This window comes from Stegostoma tigrinum, chromosome 39, assembly GCF_030684315.1.
Source record: "Stegostoma tigrinum isolate sSteTig4 chromosome 39, sSteTig4.hap1, whole genome shotgun sequence".
In the NCBI taxonomy this organism is placed as follows: Eukaryota; Metazoa; Chordata; class Chondrichthyes; order Orectolobiformes; family Stegostomatidae; genus Stegostoma; species Stegostoma tigrinum.
In genome coordinates, this window is record NC_081392.1 from 21921074 (window position 1) to 21932907 (window position 11834).

An 11834-nucleotide genomic window follows, 5' to 3' on the forward strand; every position below is an offset into this window, starting at 1 on the left:
CCCTATAACCTTCCCGTTGAATGCACCAGTGCTGTCTTGACTTGCCTGACCAAAATTCAGCACCTAGACCATAAGACATAGGAGTGGAAGTAAGGCCATTTAGCCCATCGAGTCCACTCCACCATTTAATCATGGCTGATGGGCATTTCAACTCCTCTGACCCACACTCTTCCCATAGCCCTTAATTCCTTGCGAGATCAAGAAATTATCAATCCCTGCCTTGAAGACATTTAATGTCCCAACCTCCACTGCGCTCCGTGGCAACGAATTTCACAGGCCCACCACTCTCTGGCTGAAGAAATGTTTCCTCAATTCCGTTTTAAATTTACCCCCTCTAATTCTAAGGCTATGCCCACAGGTCCTAGTGTCCCCACCTAATGGAAACAGCCTCCCAGCGTCTACCCTTTCTAAGCCATACATTATCTTGTATGTTTCTACTAGAGCTCCCCTCAACCTTCTAAACTTTAATGAATAAAATTCTAAACTCTAATGAATACACCTCAAATTGATCTAAATTAAATTCCATCTGCCACCCCTCAGCCCATTCGCCCATCTCTTGTACTCTGGTACAACCGTCTTTGCTGTCCACAACACCATCAACATTGGTGTCATCTGCATCACAGTCGAGAATTCAGGATTGTGTCTTTGTATCTGTGTGTGTACCTGCGTGTTTGTGGGGGGGGGGGGGGGGGGGAGGTGTGATGGAGACAGTTTAGACTGAGTTTAACTCTGCATCTCTGCTTGCATTATGGCTGTCCTTCAAAATTTTAATGTAACATCAAGAGAGCTCCTTGTGCAATCCCTGTCCTGGGAGTGTTTGATACATGAGATATAAAATGATATTTTGTGCTTGTTACAGAACAATATCACGTTTATGTCTTTATATAAACATCTAGTATGTTACAAATTTACATGTTTACATATATTCAGTGTGTGATTAAAACCCTGAAAGTGTTTCCGGCAATTTTTAGATATTAAGGTGATGAACCTAGTTCTAGATCCAGTAACAACAAGAAACTTTTTTCTCCAGCTATCCCAACAGTTTCCAGTATTCTCTTGAAAGCTTAAACCATCTCCCATCTTTCTAACTTTAAGCAATACAGCCGTGAACAAACATTAAAATGGCTGAGTTTCAGCCTCCCCAAATGCCCCTCATTCACACCCTCCCCCTTCCATTTTCACTCTCCCGATATTCCTCTTAACATGTTTCATTGCCTCCCAGTTTTGCCACTCTGTCTGCCTCCCAGAAGTTTGTTTCCCAATTTTGTCCCACCCTCACAGTATTTTACCACATCCACATATTTTATGCTCACCAAAACAATATTGCCCCTCTCAGATATTGCACTGCCCCTGCACAAATATTTTGCCCCAGACCTACCAAAATTGTTTCCCAAATATTGTGTTTCCCCCAATTCAGTTCCCCCAAATATTACCCCCAGATTTTGCCCTCCATCCCAAGATTGGAGCTCACCCCATTTATGTCTCTCAAATATTGTCTCACCCCACACAGATTTTTGTGCCTGACGCACTTAGGGACAGATGGCAGGAGGGGATAGAAGGAACCAGGGACAGTCAGAGGGAGAGGGAGGAAAGAATAAAATGGAGGGACATGGACACACAGACGGAGGGGGTCAGACAGAAAGTGGGAAAGAGAGTTGGACAGACAGCAGGAGAGGGAGGTAGGGAGGGAGAAAATCGAATAAACAGAGGGTAAGAGAAAGAAAATTTGAGAGGAGAAAAGAGGCACTGACAGAAGGAGAGAAAAGCCATGGGCAAGCGGGACAGACAGAGGGAGAGAGATGGTCAGAGGGAGGATCTTAGTGCAATAATTGTTCAGCAACTCTCCTCGCACTGGGTATAAATATACTCCCAAGGAGAGAGACAGGGATAGAAAGAAACAGGCAGACAGAATGAAACCCCCAGGAAGAGAGGCAGAAGAATAGAAAGACACAGGCAGACAGAAAATGAAATCCCCTGGGAGAGAATGACTGAGAGACACAGGCAGACACAGAGTGAAATCCCCAGGAAGAGAGAGAGAGAGAGACCTCAAGAGAGATACAGAGAAAGATCCCAGGGAGAGAAACAGTGTAGGATTGATACAGAGAGAGATCAACAGACAGAATGAGAGAGAAACAAAGGGATAGGCCCGAAACGTCAGCTTTTGTGCTCCTGAGATGCTGCTTGGCCTGCTGTGTTCGTCCAGCCTCACATTTTATTATCTTGGAATCTCCAGCATCTGCAGTTCCCATTATCTCGGATGAATAGATTGATTTGTTGTCACATATACTGAAATACAGTGAAGTCTTTTGTTTATGAGCAGTACAGGCGGATCCAGACAGAGTCAGCATGGTTTACAAAAAGGAAGTCACACTTGAGGAAAACGTTCAATTTAAAAAAAAACACCAACCCAATCACTGTAACTCCTGGGAAACTCGGGCTGCAACTCACAGCACTCGGTCCCCACTGAAATCAACTGATTCACAACACTCCGATTTTGCATCTCTTTTTGCTTCTGGCCCTGTCTCACCTTCACCTCCCTCAGCCCAGCTAGATCCAAGGTCAATTAGTGCTCAATGCCAATGCAGGCCAATGGCAAATCCAACGTTTGCCTGGAAAGCGAGCAGGAGGAACATACGACACAAGGTGTTAGAACATGATGGGGTTGTTGATGACAGGTTAGAGAGGCACAAGGATCTCATCTTCCTTATTCTCCCATGTACTAGTTAGTGAATGTGCTCAGTGCACATTACCCCTTCTACATTCATCGGTCTTGTGCTTGTGTTTAAGTTTTGAAAATGGCTTTGAACTTGAGATAAGTGGACCTGTAACAATCTTATGGTAATCAGCGGCACGAAAATACCAATCAGGCTTTTCAAAAATGGGTATCCTCTGAGTTGGTGAGCCACATGAAAGAATGAGAACTGTTTCACTGGGGGTCTCCATGTCTACTTTCAAAGTTTGCTCAAAGTAATTAGACACTTGGCTGAATTTGTAAGTTTATCGGGAGTAGTGCTGAAATACAGGGAAATTGAAAAGATTAGTCATTTGTTAAAAAGAAGTTGCGAGAATATATCCCACTGTTACAGACAAGCTAATTTACTTTGGTTGCTTGGAAACTTGTAGAGGCAACGGTGAAGGCAAAATGAAGAGTCACACGGACAGAGATCAGTCAATTTATGAGAAGGTGCCATAAATTTCTCAAGGAAACATGATGTTAGTTAACTTGCTGTTAATGACCTACTTTTTCTTTTGAACATGTGAAATGTGGGGTTGATCAGAGGAAAACAGTTCATGCACATCCAAGACTTCCAGAAAGTATGTGATTCAATGTTACAGAACTGACCCATGAGTTTATGTTTTTGGGGAAAATAACTACAATAACAATATATGTACAAAATTAGCTGAGAGAAAGAAATACAACTGTGGCTCATGGATATTTTTCAGGATAGTTGAATGAATCTATTGAAATTCCCTCGGTGGCAAGGTTGGGACCCTTGTTTTTCCAAATGTGTATTAATGTTCTAAACATAGGACTACAGGGGATAGGATCGATATTTGTGCGTAAGTTAGGATTCAGAAACAGAGAAAAATGTGAGCAGAATGATACAAAGAAGAACAACACAGCAAAGGAACAGGCCCTTTGGGCCACCAACACTGTGCTGACACATGATGTCTTTCTAAACTAAAAACCTTTTGTCCCTGTGCAATCATTTCACTTTATTCTCTGCCTAATTATATATCTATCATATCCATCTCTACCACCTCCTCTGGCAGTGTACTCCAAGCACTTACAACCCTCTGTCTAAACGCTTGCCTCTTACATCTCCTTTAAACATACACCCTTTTGCCGTAAGCTTAGGTCCCCCAGTAATTGACATTTCCACCTGAGAAAAGACTTGACTCTCCATTCAATCAATGCCTCTTGTAATTTTCTGGAAGCTTGTGTAAAGTTAGTGGGGTGTGTGGATCAGAGGTGGATGAAGTTCAATGTGCAGAAGTGTCAGGTCATACATTTTGATGGGATGAATGTACATCAGCAATATAAAATAAAGGGAACAGCTCTAAAGGGGTGGCAAGGATAGAATGACCTGGGTATATATGTGCATAAGTATTTGAATGTAGGACAGATTAAACGAGAATTGATTAGACCCTACGATATTGTGATTTATTATTGGTGCCTTTGAGTACCACAGCAAGGTGGTTCTTTCAGCTTTCTCAACGGCAATGAACAGGGTTTTGTTTCTTGGTTTCATTCAGACACATTAGGATTGCAGCAACAGCAAGTGGCCAACTGTCTGGTTGGGTGGATGGAGGAGCCCGGTTTATTCATATGAAAATCCAGGATAGAAGCTGAGCCCTGAGCAGACACCATCCTCAAATTGAGTGACTGCTGGCCACGCTGAGGTACAGGGTACTGCGGGGAGGATAACCAGTCATCCTGAGCCACGATGAGGGGATCTTGTGAACATCTGTCCTGGGCTGACGGATGGATTTTTGAAACTCCTTTTATCAGAGTTCAGAGTACACACGGCAAAACTCAAATCAAGTGAAATGATTATCTCTTCTTGATGGCTCACTCTGGCTGACTGAAATTGATCTTACAAACTAACTCGTAGAATTTTCAAAGAGTAACCTCAGTTACATCACCCAATTCCAAAGGATTTCCTCAATTTTGAATCTACTCTCTGACAACTTTCCAGCTGCAGGTTCCAGCAGATTTTAATATTGAAATCAATAAGACTGTTTCAGCACTAAATATTTTTAATGAGTCATTGATAATTTAGGGTTTTTGTTGTTGTGCTCTGTTGTTTGGGAGAGGTTCCATGTCTCTGCATCTGGAGTGATACCTTTGCTATGGGATCTGAATCCATGTTCATCTATTGCTCTCTTTCACTGATGTTTGATGACTAGCATTGGAATGGTGGGCAGAGGGCACTCTTTCTGTGCTGTAAATCTATATAACTCTGTCCATCTGTATGGCTTTATGACCCTTGCTTACCTTGATCACCTCTCTGCCATTGTCGAAATTCCACTGCCTCCAATCATGCATGTATTTTAGATTCTGTTTCAGGCTATACATTTACTGTGGCTTCTCCCACTGCCCATCCCCTCACTATGTGTGACTGACTTATGAGCATGACGTTCCCACATTATCTTTCACAGGAATTGATTCTTAAGTGCAACAGTCCACCTGTTTTCCACTTCTGAGCTAATATGAATGATCACATTCTGCACCACTCCTCACCTCTCCCTAAAAGGTTGGTAGATTTTGTCAAACAGCATTTCCTTTTGTCTCTTCACAACAGATAACACATTGACCATAGCCAGCCAGCTTTTGCTTACAGCACTGAAAGATTATCAGTGCCCAATATTAGATATGATTCTGAGATTAAAGGGCATTTGATTAATAATTCTGAGCATGTTGAATATTATGCTGGCACCAATTTAAGATTGGCAGATACATTTCAGTGTGGCCCAAATAAGTGGACTGGAAGCTACATATATTAGTGGCATGCCCTTTGTTCTTTGCAAACAGTATGAACACATACAGCAAACTGTACCACCTGCAACTCAACCAGACCTTCTCTAGGTCAGGTCTCCAGTAATGCCTTGAAAAATCAGAGTCAATCTGTCTGCGTGAAATTTAAACAAAGTCTGGTCGCTAACTGTTGGTTATCGTCTAACTGGTGCATTTTTCTTTGCAATGCCCTGACCAATCAGAGTCTATTATTCACACAGTCAGCAGTCAGGTCATTCAGTATAAAATGTTCATTTCCTTTCCATTGGTGCTTATTGTGAATGAACCGAAATGTGCAAGGCAAAAAGCTTTGATGAAATTTGCCTTTTTTCACAATGTTGGACAATATTAAACTGTTGTACATTGTTGTGGTGAGGACTCTCTCACAATGCGACTGCACAAGGCCTTATAGACGATTATGGAGGAACAATGTGTGTTGAGTTCAGTTATTTCAATAAACAAAAAGAGGACCAAACTATGAGCATCGACCCCTTATAGAATGAGCTTTGTAAAGGATAACATTCAGGAGCTAGGAAAGGGTAGGAGAGTTAAACAAATACTTTTCATTAATATTCACAGTGGGGCATACTTACAACATTAAAAATACACTAAAAATAGCCAAGCAGCGGAAAGGGGAGAAAAGAACCATAATAATGACCAGAAGAGAAGAAGTATTGGGGAAAATAATAACCATTGACAAACAAAATAGAAGTAGGCTGTTTGGTCATTCAAGCCTGCTCCACCATTTAACACGATCATGGCTGATCATCCATCTGTTCCTGCTTTCTCTCCATACCCTGATCCCTTTTACCCCAAGAATTGTATCTAAATCCTTCTTAAATATATTTAATGTTTTGGCTTCAAGTGCTTTCTGTCGCAAATAATTCCAGAGGTGAGGAAATTTCTTCTAATCTCAGTCCTAAATAGCTTAGCCCATATGCTTAAAGACTGACCCATGGTTCTGGACATCCTGTTTATTGAGAACAGCCTTCCTATGTTTATCCTGTGTAGTCCTGTCAGAATTCTTCTGTTTCTATAAAAGGCCACTCTTCTGAACTCGAGTGAATACAGTCCTAACTGATCCAGTCTTTATTCACATGTCAGTCCTGTCATCCCAGGAATCATTCTGGTCAATCTTCATTGTACTCCCTCCATAGCCAAAGCATTTTTTCGCAAGAGTAAAGAGACCAAAATTTCACACAATAATCCAGCTATGGTCTCACTGAGACCTGTGGGATTACAGAAGGACGTTCCTGCTCCTGTGTCTGAATCCTCTTGCTAAGAAGGCCAAAATAAATTAACTTGTACTTGGGACATTTGAAAACAAAACATAAGTTTTGCATTAAATACAAAGCTAATTTATGAGACTTTTATCCAGAAAATAAAAATCTATATTTGAATGAAAGTCAATTTAACATCAGTAGAAACAGACAACAATGAAATATGCTCATTGCCAAATATAATTAATAGCAAAATGCAACCATGGTGGTTACTTGTGAATTCACTCATGTTTCAGGGGGTCGGGTGTTTGAGTGAATCCCTTCCCACATTCAATGCAGGCAAACAATCTCTCTCCAGTATGACATCACTGGCATGCAATGAGGTGAAATGATGACCTGAACCCAGTTTCAAAGTGAGAGCACTGGAACGGTCTCTCACCTGTGTAAACACATTGATGGATCATCACTTGTTGAGAATTTTTAAAGCATTTTCTGAAATTGAAAAATTCAAAAGTTATTTCGATAATATGAAGAAGTTCATGGGGGCTAATTCTCCAGAATGTTTATACCATTTCCCACATTCTCTTGTCAGAATGAACTTGCTGGTGTTTCAGCAGGTACAATGACCTGGTGAATCCCTTCCTGCAGTTGAAGCAAGTGAATTGTTTCTCCACTGTGTGAATTCATTGGAGTACAGTGAGGTTACACATTCATCTGTACCGAGTCCCACAGTGAGAGTATCTTATTGGTCTCTCATTAGTGTGAATATGTTGATGGGACATCAATTCTCCAGAACATTTACAGCATTTCCCACAGTCTGAACAATTAAAAGGTCTCTCCTTAGAATGAACTTGCTGGTATTTCACCAGGTCAGATGAGTGAATGAAATACTTCTTACATACGGAACAGATGATCAGTCTCTCCCCCGTGTGAACGAGCTGATGTCCTGGGTGTTTAGATGATCGCTTGAACTGAGTCAGACAGTGACAGCACCTGAATGGTTTCTCACGAGTGTGAACATCTTGATGGGATATTAGTTCTCCAGAACTTTTCTTGCAATTCCTAGAGTCTGGATATTTAAAAGGTCTCTCCCCAGTGTGAACTTGCAGGTGTGTCAGCAGATGGGATGAGTGAGTGAATCCTTTCGCACAATCAGAGCAGATGAACTGCCTCTCTCTTACATGAACTTGCTGGTGTGTCAGCAGATTGGATGATCAAATGAATGCCTTTCCACAGACAGAGCAGGTGAACGCTCTCTCTCCAGTGTGACCGCACTGATGACTTTCCAGGCAAGATGGATATTTGAATTCCTTCTCATAGTCCTCACATTTCCATGGTTTCTCAGTGCAAAGATTGGTTTTGACTTCCATGATCAAAGCCTGATGATATTCAAGACCGGATGAATTCAACATTTCCGTAGGAATCTGAAGTGACATTTGAGTTCATTGACTGCAAATGGTCCAACTGCCAGTAAAATGAATGACAAACAGAAAGAGGAAAATGTGACCCACAGAGAAAAATGCAAAACTTTAAAACTGGACCAAATAAATCCAATCATTTGTGCAGCGGACAAGCAGACAAGAAAGCTCTTGGATTGTTATAAAAATAGAACTGGTTCAGTATTAAACTGCAGGGAAAGGAACCCGCTGCCAAATCTGAGGCTCCATAAAAGTGTCCTTTGTGGGAAAACTGAGAAATATGGAGAGCATTAAAGGAGATGGGCTTCATCTGCCAGTAATTCAAACAAAGTTTTAACAGAATCTCCCAAACCGGACAGAAACATAAGATCAAGTGGTGCACAGAAAACCATCACTTGGAGGACTCTCGGCAGCAGATTCAGACTGGGAAGAGATTATTCACTTGCTCATTATGTCAGAATACATTTAATTGAAAAATAAACCTGCTGAAAAAATACGGACTGTGTTCATTCTGACAGTCGGAGTTTATTTTAGCCTGTAGCTCAATTAGAATGTAATACTTTGGCAATGGTTTTCTGTATTATATAACCTACTCCGCAAAAACATATCTTTCTTCAGGCTATCTTCAAGGTTTTGCAAGGTGAAAATAAATGATGAATCATTTATACCTTACACATTTTAATTACTGTCCTTACTGATTATGATGGGGCCTGCTCCACACTGTGAATAGCAAACACGGATTGGGTTATTATTTTGCAGAAAAAAAATCTATTCAGTCTGCAAGCTGGACCATGAGTTTCATTTTTAACTTCCCAGCCCAGACAAAATCCTCTGTTAAGAACAAAGAACAATACAGCACAGGAACAGACCCTTTAGCACTCCAAGCCTATGCCTGCACATTCTGCCCCTCCATGCTAAAAATGCCTTGATTCACAGGATCCGCATTCGTCTCTTCCCTTCCTGTTCACGGATTCAGCCAGGTGCTTCTTGACTGCTGCTGCTGCGTCTGCTTCCATCGTCTCCTGTGGCAACACACATTCCAGGGACTCAGCAACCTTTGTATGAAAAACCTGCCTCGCATATCTCTTTTACACATTCCCCCTGCAGCTTGAACTTGTGTCTCCTAGTAATTGACCCTTCCGCCCTGGGAAAAAAAAGTCTCATACATTCTGCTCTTTCCGAGCCATTCACAATCTTATAAACTTCTTTCAACCTGCTGCATCCCAGTGTAAACAAACCAAGTCTGTCCAACCTTTCTTCAATGCTAATCTCCCCCATACCATGCAATATCCTGGAAAACCTATTCCATACCCTCTCCAAAGCATCCACATCCACATGTGGTGACCAGAACTGTATGCAATATTCTAAGTGTGGCCTAACTATTTTTCTACAAAGCAGCAGCATAACTTGCCTGTCCATATCATCAATGCACCTTCCAATGAAGGCAGTTATGCCAAAGGCCTTTTTTTACTAAATTATCTACCTGCACTGTCACTTTCACTAGTCTGTGGACCTGCACACACAGATCCTTCTGCATTTCAATATTCCTAAGTATTCTGCAATTTACTCTATAATTTCCACCTGTACTTGACCTTCCAAATTGCATCACCTCACATCTGTCCAGATTAAACTACATCTGCCATCTTTCTGCCCATGACTCCAACTGATCTACACTCTGCTGTATCATCTGACAATCCTTCTCACTATCTGCAACTCTACCAATCTTTGATTTGTCCGCAAACTTACTGATTAGACCAGCTACATTTTCTTCCAAGTTATTTATGTAGACCACAAACAGCAGAGGTACCACTAGTCAAAACCCTCCATTCTGAAAAGTATCTTTCCACTGCTACACTCTGTCTTCGACGCTAAGCCACTTCTGAATCTATCTCTCCAGCTCATGTGACATCATCCTTTGTACCAGTTTGCCCTGATGGACTACTGCACCATTCTAATGAAGCTCACAGGACCTGATGGTACAGCAGCTTTCTTTCAATTTGACACTTTCCAACCTTCCAGATTGAATGTGGAATTCTGCAGGCCCTGCACCATCAAACAGTTACAAGGATCTGGAAAACTTGACCTGAAAATATGCTGGTACTAACGTCGTGTTCAGACTGTTACTGCTCATCCTCAATTCCCCACTCAGTGTAAATAGTTTCTCTGTAACTCCACTATCAGTCACTAATCATATTCCCAAAACTTTGATCAAAACTATTTCTTATTAATCAATTTCCAGGGATACCTCTCTCATAGTGAAGTGATGTATTTTAGCAGAAGGGATAGGAAGCGGCTATGATACAACGCTAAAGAGTGTGCAGAGTCTGGGGGATTCACATGCAAAGATAATTGAAGGTAACAAAATAGATTAATTAGTCAGCAAAGAAAATTGGATCTTGGTTGATTTCAAAGAAATACTGAACCAGCATTTGAGAGAAAAATGCAAAGGTACACGGATAAAACAAGGGAATAGATTGCTCTTGGGAGTTGGCAATGGACTGAATGGTCCACACTTTTTGACTTTTTTTATATGGTCCTTCTTGTATTCTAAACCTACAGGTTAAGTTATCAATCAGGGAATTCTGTGCTACATCCACTCCATGGCTGTTACATCGTTCCTGAGAGCACGTCTGAGAACTGAAAACAGCTAATCAAGTGTAATCTAACCACAGATAGTGTATGTCAATTTCTGATATCTTAAATCTTTTCCCACAGACACACACGTACGTACCTGAACGCTACCACATTCAGATGCTGATAATATTCAGATCCTCATCAATCGAGTTATTCTATCACAGTTTGGTTTCAGGTTCAAGTCTGCCAATTCCTCTGCTGACATTGATCTGTAAGATTGTAAAATCCATCACGATCAATCCAGCATAGAGATTCAAAACAGAAAAAGAAAAGCATTTCTCTTGGTTTGAAGTTGCTGTTGGTAAATCCTGCTCGCCTTACCCTCGCCCCGTTCCCAACAAGTAAAGGACATGCGCGCGCTCCGCTTCCAGTTGGCCCCGGATAAAGATGGCGGACTCACACACGGCATCATAACATTGCCCCTAATAAACATGGCGGCGCCCAGCCCTGCCCGGCAAACAAAGGAATTCAGCAATTCCAGTCTATTCGTGACAAAACCGGGATCGGTTTTTATCAATTCAGTGACGGTGACTACTGTCAGATTTTATAGAGCCTCTCCGCCCACTCACTCACTCGATTTCTATTTTTCACCTTTCAAATCCTTATCGCGCCTGTTCCTCATCCGTTTCCTCCGGCTCTGCTTTGCCTCCAAGTCTGCGCATGTTTGAAAAGCTTCAGATTGCGCGCGCACAAGTGGGCGTATACATTCAGAGATAATGGGGACTGCAGATGTTGGCGAATCCGAGATAACCCGTGTGGGTCTGAAACATCAGCTCTCGTGCTCCTAAGATGCTTCTTGGCCTGCTGTGTTCATCCAGCTCCACACTTTGTTATCTGGGCAAATGCATTCCCACCCAGAATGCTGGGGAAAAGAAACGCTGCCATTGAGCAGCAGTATTGATATAACAAAGATATGAAGGAATATGCCAGGACGAAAGATGAAGGAATCCATTGATACAAGTGCATGGTCCCTGTCTGTCCTGGTTCTAATTAACAGCAGAACAAAGAGATATGAACGCACACTCAACGGATAAAGTGAACAAA

The 11834-nt window shown here is 41.7% G+C and overlaps 1 long non-coding RNA gene across 1 annotated transcript; it reads right to left on the reverse strand.

Moving 5' to 3' along the window:
- Positions 1-6943: 6943 nt before the first annotated feature.
- Positions 6944-11460, reverse strand: LOC125447796 (uncharacterized). The gene is made up of 3 exons (XR_007246607.1): positions 11382-11460; positions 10888-10999; positions 6944-8202 (listed from the first exon to the last, which is right to left on the reverse strand). It is a non-coding gene; the product is annotated as an uncharacterized LOC125447796 (long non-coding RNA).
- Between the last annotated feature and the right edge of the window lie 374 nt (positions 11461-11834).